The sequence below is a fragment of the Procambarus clarkii genome, unplaced genomic scaffold (assembly GCF_040958095.1).
Source record: "Procambarus clarkii isolate CNS0578487 unplaced genomic scaffold, FALCON_Pclarkii_2.0 HiC_scaffold_1136, whole genome shotgun sequence".
Taxonomy (NCBI): domain Eukaryota; kingdom Metazoa; phylum Arthropoda; class Malacostraca; order Decapoda; family Cambaridae; genus Procambarus; species Procambarus clarkii.
The window spans coordinates 3,863-14,026 of record NW_027190167.1 but is presented as its reverse complement, the minus strand read 5'-3'; the positions used below and the strand labels follow the sequence as shown (position 1 = coordinate 14,026).

The window sequence follows — 10,164 nt, the reverse complement described above, 5'->3', positions numbered from 1 at the left end:
ATGAGACTGCCTACACATTGTGGCTAATAACCAACTCTTTTTTTAAGTCATCGCGGCAGGATACGGACCTGCTTGTGGTGTCTTAATGGTAATTGTATCCTAACATATTTTTGTCTCCTTGGCATGGATATTTAACATCGTTTATTCAGTCTTGGGTTTATGTTCTTTCGCCATTTACAGACATTTTACATCTACCTACTTCCTCAGCCTGCCCTGCCAATTTCTAATGAATTTGTGGATTTTCTTTTGTAATACAAACATGTGTGTGCTCATCTGCTCTTCAGTTTTATGATATTTGTCTCATCTGTCCTGCTTTATGATACTTTTACAAAGAACATGAACAAATGCTTCTATTTTAGAGAAGATATGGGATCCAGGTTTCGGAGCCGTAAAACCAACCGTCGTGATTGGTGGACGAGTTGCCAGGTTGCAGCTTCTGTACCGTGCCGGCACATAAATAGGTTCGGCTCAAGCGGCGGCAGCATCATTCCCCCGTGACTGTCTGAGCGTCTCTCATCACCTTGGTTGGTTCATCATCATCATCATGGTAGAAGCAAAGCCTACCAAGAAGGCTGCGGCTGCTGCTGCTGCTGCTGCTGTGGTGGCCACCACCAGGAAACCTCGCGTCCAGGTTGCTCACCCGAAAACTAGTCAAATGGTTCTAGCCGCGGTCGCAGCACTCAAAGACCGTAAGGGCTCGTCTCTACAAGCAATCAAGAAGTACGTTGTTGCCAACAACAAAGTCGAGGCTGCCAAGATCGCCATTTACATCCGAAGATTTCTCAAGAAAGCAGTGGCTGACGGCATTCTTGTTCAGACCAAGGGAAGTGGAGCTAGTGGATCATTCAAGCTGGCCGTAGCAGAGAAGAGGGCCGTTCTAACTCCCAAGAAAGCCACCACAACCAAGAAACCATCTACAGCAGCAAAGAAGGCCGTGGTAACTCCCAAGAAAGCCGCCACAAGCAACAAACCACCTACAGCCTTGAAAAAGAAGCAGCAGCAGCTTGTTGTTGGGAACAAAAAGCCCAAAATAAAGAGAGCTTCAAAATCTCCCAAACCACCCAAGGCAAGAAAGCTGTCAAGAAAACAACAAAGGCAAATAAACGACGACATGCAAGCAGCATGAATACACATGACAATAAACATCCAGGCCTCCCCCTCAGTGGAGGGGCCTCATATGATTCCAAAAAGAGTTTAGTTTTGTACACAAATAAATCATTACTTTTGGGGTAGATTTACTCTGTATATTATATATATATATATATATATATATATATATATATATATATATATATATATATATATATATATATATATATATACATGGGTGAGGTGATATGGTACCAAAGTTTGGGTAAGGTGATTGACATTTACACAAGATAAAACACGAACCAATGGGAATAAAAACATAAGAATGGAAGTAACTGCAGAAGGCCTATTGGCCATAACACAAGCACTTCCTCTTGATGCTTCTATATTGGTTCGGAGTCTTGAAGCTATAATATATATATATATATATATATATATATATATATATATATATATATATATATATATATATATATATATATATATATATATATATATATATATATATATATGCACACAAAACTAAATAGTCTTGTTAGACAAATTGCCCCTATTAGAGGCAAGTTGACTAACAAGCCGAATGACTGCAATTGTTTTGAATTTGAGTTAAATCTAACATAGAAATGTAATCAAACCTAACCTAACCTATGCTAACCCAAGCTAAGCTAAGCTAACCTAACCTAACCTAAGCTAAGCTAAGCTAACCTAACCTAACCTAACCTAACCCAGCAATTCATGATCTTAATATAATACTGTTAATTGGATAAACCAATTTGGAAAGAAATGTTCGAAAATAACAAAATTAACTGTGCTTGTTAGGAAAATTGGGCCTTGCATACTTGTCCCAATAGTGTGGTTCTCGCTTTTAGGTACGACATAAACGTATACCTAAGTTGAGAGAGAAAAAGATTCGCACTCAAACATGCATATCGATTGCCATTCCTGAATTCTGGGTAGATATTCGTGTCCTCCCTTTTCATTTACCATCATTTGGATACTATCAAAACAGCTCTGAGAAGGATAAAATGAATAAAACGGGTAGCTCACTCATGTAAAAAGGAAGAGTTGGGAAAGATCTCTCTCTCTCTCTCTCTCCCTCCCTCACACCCCCCCCCTCCCCACCAATGATCCTGCTCTGCTAGTATATAACGTAACAAACCTTCCCCCCCCCCCCACCCCCCCCCCCCCCCAATCAGAGTCCCTTTAAGCATGCGAGGATAAAAAATAGATTTCATAAGACCCAATGTGCTAGCTGATATCAAAACAATTTATGTTATCGTCTATTAAGCCCATTCAGTAAAAAAGTATAGGGACCTAATTAGGTCCCGTTTTGAGTGGTGGTGGGTGGGAATCGATGGATTAGCCAAGCTCTTATCCGCCGAATCCGTAGAGGGTACGACCCTGGCGCTTCAGAGCGTACACCACGTCCATGGCAGTGACGGTCTTCACGTCTTGGCGTGTTCCGTGTAGGTTACAGCATCACGGATGACGTTCTCGAGGAACACCTTCAGGACGCCACGGGTCTCTTCGTAGATGAGGACCCGAAATACGCTTGACGCCGCCCACGACGAGCTAAGCGACGAATAGCGGGCTTGGTGATGCCCTGGATGTTGTCACGTAGCACCTTACGATGACGCTTGGCGCCACCCTTTCCGAGTCCCTTGCCTCCCTTGCCGCGTCCAGTCATGGTGTTGAAGTTGTGTGAATCGAATGGACGAATGCCCGCACGATTTCCCGACTATATCCCATCAAGCGGACGTACTAGTAGCATTGCAACTCCTGCCTGCCCTTACTTTACGCTTGTGGTCGAGTAGACACGGCTTTCTCACAACGCTTTCAAAACTGCAGTTGCCTACTCGTCTGTTTCACGTCCCTGTGAAATGACTTTGCACAAATCCAAAAAATAGAGCAAAATCAGCAATAATAGTGATTGAGGTGAGCCGCCTGGTTGGCTGCAGCCAGAGGAAGGAGGGGAGGGGCAACGGGTGACGTAGGCGAGTCGAGCAGCCAATGGCGCTCGAGCAAGCGCCTTCGAGACGGCGTATATAAGCAAAAATTTTCGGCGCCGGCCATCACAAAACCACAGTTGTTCACCATGGCTCGCACCAAGCAGACTGCTCGCAAAGTCCACGGGAGGCAAGGCTCCTCGTAAGCAGCCTGGCCACCAAGGCAGCACGCAAGTCTGCTCCTGCCACAGGGGGTGTGAGAAGCCTCACCGTTACAGGCCCGGAACGGTCGCCCTGCGTGAGATCCGTCGTTACCAGAACGAGCACCGAGTTGCTCATCAGGAAACTTCCCTTCCAGCGTCTGGTGCGCGAGATTGCCCAGGACTTCAAGACAGATCTTCGCTCCAGTCGTCTGCCGTCATGGCTTTACAGGAGGCATCCGAGGCTTACCTGGTCGGTCTCTTCGAGGACACTAACCTCTGTGCCATCCACGCCAAGCGTGTCACCATCATGCCAAAGGACATTCAGCTTGCTCGCCGTATCCGTGGAGAGCGTGCATAAGCTAAATCGACCACCCTAGTATACACCAAACTCGGCCCTTCTCAGGGCCAAAATATCCTTCTAAGGAGATTTCAGACATTCCTAGCATCAGTCATATGAATTAACCTTCATCTACACATATAATAAATAAATAAATAAATAAACAAATACACTAATTTAGGTGTCATACATACACGTGATATCAATAAATCAAGTCATTTGTAGTACAACCTGTTCTCTTACAAACAAAACGCCGTCGCTTTTCGCTCTTATGCACTGTCAAGGATCACCCCCCCCCCCCCCCCAAAAAAAAATTGTCATACTGTACTAGAAATAAAAGCAGCTTGTATAAGTGACATACTGTCCAGTCCTGTTTTATTCTGTTTTCGGTCCTCTGGCTTAATCTGTTAAGTTAGGAGATGACATTTTAAATTAACCGTTTTCTTGACATTTTCAAACCTAAGAGGGTGGCCTGCATAGTAATCCTAATGTGGAACATAACAATGAATCTCTAATCTCTAGAAAAAAGATACCGAGTGCTTATATGTGTTGAGAGAGAGAGAGAGAGAGAGAGAGAGAGAGAGAGAGAGAGAGAGAGAGAGAGAGAGAGAGAGAGAGAGAGAGAGACAGACAGACAGACAGACAGACAGACAGACAGACAGACACAGACAGACAGACAGACAGAGACAGACAGACAGACAGACAGACAGACAGACAGACAGACAGACAGAGACTGAGAGAGAGAAACACACACAGACAGTTTCATAAATATTCTCATTTTATAGCTATTTGCTTTCAGTGACAGAGGTTTTTGTTATAATAGTATTGGTGTCTAACACTCACAATCTCTTTAGAAATTAAAGTGTGGCTCCAATGGAGCCGAGTTTGTTGGTTTGAGGCCAAGCCACCACCACAGGGCAGTAAGTAAGCCGTTTACTTGGAGGAGGTGTACTTGGTGACGGCCTTAGTGCCCTCAGAGACGGCGTGCTTGGCCAGTTCTCCGGGCAACAGGAGCCTTACAGCCGTCTGGATCTCCCGACTGGTAATGGTGGAACGCTTGTTGTAGTGGGCCAGGCGAGAAGCCTCGGCGGCGATGCGCTCAAAGATGTCGTTCACGAACGAGTTCATGATCGACATGGCTTTGGAAGAGATACCAGTGTCGGGGTGGACCTGCTTCAGCACTTTGTAGATGTAGATGCTGTAGCTCTCCTTCCTCCTGCGCTTCTTTTTCTTATCGCCCTTGGCAATGGCCTTCTGGGCCTTTCCGGCCTTCTTGGCAGCCTTTCCAGATGCCTTGGGTGGCATGATGATGCTCGTGCTGGCTGGCGTTGCAGTACAATAATGAACTTTTGCGCGAGTCGAGCTTTCCTTTTATATCCCGCTCGCGACTCAGCTCAGAGCGGGTCGCGTGGCGGAGCGCGCTGATTGGTCAGTGGCGGACTCCCTTGATCCTGAGCGGGGTATATAACACGAAGCTCGATCTGCGGGCAACATGTTGAAGATTCAACGAGTACAAAACAAAGCACTTCGCTTTGCAGAGGGCCTGACTCTGAGGGACAGGGTAAGAACTGACCTGATCCATGAGACGCTCAACATGAAGCCAATGAACATTAGGCTCAGCTACCTGGCCAGAAGACAGCTGTACCGTATGAAGAACATGTATGTCCCAGACCCAGAAGATCCCTTCGTAGCAGAAAACACCACCAGCGACTACGAGATCCACGAACCACCACACAGAACCAGAAGAATCACTCTCCAACAAAAAGTGATCAGACATATCCATGATGAGGCCTTCCCAAGCCCTCAGATACTAAGCGGTCTGCCAGACGATCCAGATGAGTGGCCCATCCCGGACCCAATCTACACCAAATGAAGAATAAAGAAAGAAAGAAAAAAAAATAACAAAATAAAAAAAAAAAAAAAAAAAAAAAAAAAAAAAAAATAAATAAATAAATAAATAAATAAAAAAAAATAATAATAAAAAAAAAAAAAAAAAAAAAAAAAAAAAAAAAAAAATATATAAATAAATAAAACACCTACAAAAAAATATAAAACCAAAAAACCATTTGTCGTGGCGGCAGAAGTGTAACTACCCTGATGTTTCTAAGATTAGCCTCCTTCAGCCAACTCCATCGGCTCTAGTGCTTTAGGACACCAACAAGGTCACAAACACTAGCCCCCCCAGCCAATGTACTGACAACCCAACATAACACATACGCAAACAAACAACACATACAAAAATGTCAACCCATGGTGGACAGGCCACCGAACTTTCAAACCTCCTCTCTCTCTACACCCGCATCCTCTTCCTGAATTTCATCTCCCCATCCCTCTACCTCCCCCATCCTTTCCATTCCCTATGGACATCAAACCAACCAACCGGCATTAAAACACCACAAACCCACAACAGCAGCAGCAATGTCAGGACGCGGCAAGGGAGGCAAAGTGAAGGGCAAGTCAAAGTCTCGCTCCAGCAGGGCCGGACTTCAGTTCCCCGTGGGCAGAATTCACCGTCTGCTGCGTAAGGGCAACTACGCCGAACGCGTCGGTGCTGGCGCTCCTGTCTACCTGGCAGCCGTCATGGAATACCTCGCTGCCGAAGTTCTCGAGCTCGCCGGTAACGCCGCACGTGACAACAAGAAGACCCGTATCATCCCACGTCACTTGCAGTTGGCCATCCGCAACGACGAAGAACTCAACAAACTTCTGTCTGGCGTAACCATTGCACAGGGAGGTGTTCTTCCAAACATTCAGGCAGTTCTTTTGCCAAAGAAGACAGAGAAGAAGTAAGCACTTCTGCCACCCACCGCGACAAATACCATAACCAGGCTCCATCCGGAGCCACACACACTTTAATAGAGAGATTCAAGTAGACAATCAACTTTCAAACATTAATAATAACATTTATATTGATTTCATTTGGAATGTGTACATAACAAACAAACAAAACAAAATTATAGGGGATATTCAGCATCACTTGGAATATTAACCAATCATATAAATCCAATATATATTTTATATTTTACTTTAAGCGAGGAATTCATATTCTATCCATTTTTAATCATACAAATGAACAAAAGCAATTCTTCACTAGACGTAATGAATGAATAAATGATCAAGGTTTTAATGTGTTTCATGAATATATATATATATATATATATATATATATATATATATATATATATATATATATATATATATATATATATATATATATATATATATATATATATATATATTAATACTTGTGAACCAGAATATGTTTGAGCAGCAGCGATCGTGCCTGCCATTGGCCGAAGTGCAACAATTCAAATAATTTAAAGGGCCTGCTCGGGTATATAAGAGAGGCTGGGAGACTGGGGCCGGTGGTGGGTGATGGGTGATGAGTGATGGTGTGGTGTGGTGTGGTGTGGTGTGGTGTGGTGTTGTTAAGAGTTGATTTACGGCCAGCCAGCCAGCCAGCCAGCCAGCTGCAGCCAAGGCAGGGCAAGGCAAGGCAAGGCAAGGCAAGGCAGGCAGGCAGGCAGGCAGGCAGGCAGGCAGGCAGGCAGGCAGGCAGGCAGGCAGCCAGGCAGCCAGGCAGCCAGACAGGCAGGCAGGCGCAGGCAGGCAGGCAGGCAGGCAGGCAGGCAGGCAGGCAGGCAGGCAGGCAGGCAGCCAGGCAGGCAGGCAGGCAGGCAGGCAGGCAGGCAGGCAGGCAGCCAGGCAGCCAGGGCAGGCAGGCAGGCAGGCAGGCAGCCAGCCAGCCAGCCAGCCAGCCAGCCAGCCAGCCAGCCAGCCAGCCAGCCAGCCAGCCCAGCCAGCCAGCCAGCCAGCCAGCCAGCCAGCCAGCCAGCCACTCCCACTTTGTATTTATATGCATTCAATTTATATTCAAACATTATATATGTTAAGGGCCTTGTTTTAGTGTTTATTTTAAAAATGACAAACATCGAGTCATTTTACCAGTCCTTTAGCGTTAACGGTGATGCATTTTAAAACTGAACATAAATCGCCTTTTCTGGATATATCAAATATCGAATCCGCTTAATGTGCCTACAATTCAATCATTCAAAAAATACATAATTTACATCAAGCCTTTTCATAGAACAGACAATAAGATTTGTACATGCAAAATAAAAAAAAAAATCCTTTAAGTTATCAATACAATGTGAGAAAACTTTACTTTTATAACTAAAGTTGCACAATTATACCAACTCTATGGTGGCTGGGTTGTAAGGTGTGTGGCTGGTGTTTTGGAAGTCGCGAGTTCAAACGACCCAATGGGAATAATACTTTTTTTTTTTTGCCATACAATCTTCCTAATACTATTATGTAGGTTTGTGTGTGTGTTTTTTTTATTCATTCTTTGGTTTTATAGATGACATACATATTGACTCCTTTTACCGGTCCTTAATTAGGCTCTGGGGAAGCAATGGTGGTGGTGGTGGTGGTGGTGGTGGTGCATTTAAAACTAAACCAAAAATCACCAGTTCTGGACGCGTCAAATATCATATCCGCTTAATGTGTCTACAACCTAATTACTTAAAACTACACTATTTAATTCATTCATATCATGTGCATATTGGTCATTATGCTCATACAACCGACATCAAAATTTATTTTCATTATTAGAATCATACATTTCATCAAGTAATACAGATACAAAGAGATTTTCTTTCTGAGAAGACCGTTAGTATTGGCTTGCAGGCAGGCAGGCAGGCAGGCATTTGAGGGTTATTATTTCGCCTGTTGATTGGGGGGAGGGTTGATGTGTTAGGGGGTTTTCGGTTAGATGTGGTGGTGGTGATTGGTGGTGGTGGTGATTGGTGGTGATTGGTGGTGATTGGTGGTGGTGGTGGTGGTGGTAGTAGGTGGGAGTTGGGGGTGGGGGGGTGGGGGGGGGGGGGGGGGGAAGGGGGGGGAGATGATGGTCTGTGGATTCCTTCTCCGTACCCTTTACATATAAGCAAAAATATGCCTTCTTGTGGGTATAGAAACATTAACACAAATTATATCAGTAACTGATATTGTAGCCTTTTAAACAGAAAAGATTTGTACATACAAATACTTTTTAATTATCATTTATTTGTGGAAATGGCATTTACGTCATTAAATTGATACCTCAGCATCAAGCTAGTGTCCTGCAGCAGTGGTCCAGTGGTAAAGTGTATATAAGTGATGCGTATTCTTGGAGTTGCGAGTTCAAACCCGGATTAAGCTATATATATATATATATATATATACAACATGTTTTGTTTTGGTTGTTTGTTTTTGTATAAAGCCTCACACAATATCTATATTAAGCGAGTTTGTTTTAAACATGACATACATATTAATTCATTTTACCAGGCCTTATTCCACACAACTCCGTGAATTTCCCGTGGAGCCAGCCATTCAAACAAAAACAAACGAAACAAAACAAAACAAAACAAAAAACATTATTGCCAACAGCATTTGGTGTTCCCAGGCGGTCACCCATCCAAGTACTAACCAAACCCAACGTTGCTTAACTTCGCTGATCGGACGAGAAGCGGTGTTCTCAACGTGGTGTGGCCGTTGGCATGAGACTGCCTACACATTGTGGCTAATAACCAACTCTTTTAAGTCATCGCGGCAGGATACGGACCTGCTTGTGGTGTCTTAATGGTAATTGTATCCTAACATATTTTTGTCTCCTTGGCATGGATATTTAACATCGTTTATTCAGTCTTGGGTTTATGTTCTTTCGCCATTTACAGACATTTTACATCTACCTACTTCCTCAGCCTGCCCTGCCAATTTCTAATGAATTTGTGGATTTTCTTTTGTAATACAAACATGTGTGTGCTCATCTGCTCTTCAGTTTTTATGATATTTGTCTCATCTGTCCTGCTTTATGATACTTTTACAAAGAACATGAACAAATGCTTCTATTTTAGAGAAGATATGGGATCCAGGTTTCGGAGCCGTAAAACCAACCGTCGTGATTGGTGGACGAGTTGCCAGGTTGCAGCTTCTGTACCGTGCCGGCACATAAATAGGTTCGGCTCAAGCGGCGGCAGCATCATTCCCCCGTGACTGTCTGAGCGTCTCTCATCACCTTGGTTGGTTCATCATCATCATGGTAGAAGCAAAGCCTACCAAGAAGGCTGCGGCTGCTGCTGCTGCTGTGGTGGCCACCACCAGGAAACCTCGCGTCCAGGTTGCTCACCCGAAAACTAGTCAAATGGTTCTAGCCGCGGTCGCAGCACTCAAAGACCGTAAGGGCTCGTCTCTACAAGCAATCAAGAAGTACGTTGTTGCCAACAACAAAGTCGAGGCTGCCAAGATCGCCATTTACATCCGAAGATTTCTCAAGAAAGCAGTGGCTGACGGCATTCTTGTTCAGACCAAGGGAAGTGGAGCTAGTGGATCATTCAAGCTGGCCGTAGCAGAGAAGAGGGCCGTTCTAACTCCCAAGAAAGCCACCACAACCAAGAAACCATCTACAGCAGCAAAGAAGGCCGTGGTAACTCCCAAGAAAGCCGCCACAAGCAACAAACCACCTACAGCCTTGAAAAAGAAGCAGCAGCAGCAGCTTGTTGTTGGGAACAAAAAGCCCAAAATAAAGAGAGCTTCAAAATCTCCC

At 44.4% G+C, this 10,164-nt stretch overlaps 1 non-coding gene across 1 annotated transcript; it reads right to left on the bottom strand.

The window, feature by feature from the left end:
• Positions 1-8,999: 8,999 nt before the first annotated feature.
• LOC138362061 (5S ribosomal RNA) lies at positions 9,000-9,118 on the bottom strand. The gene has a single exon (XR_011227385.1). It is a non-coding gene; the product is annotated as a 5S ribosomal RNA (ribosomal RNA).
• Positions 9,119-10,164: the final 1,046 nt, after the last annotated feature.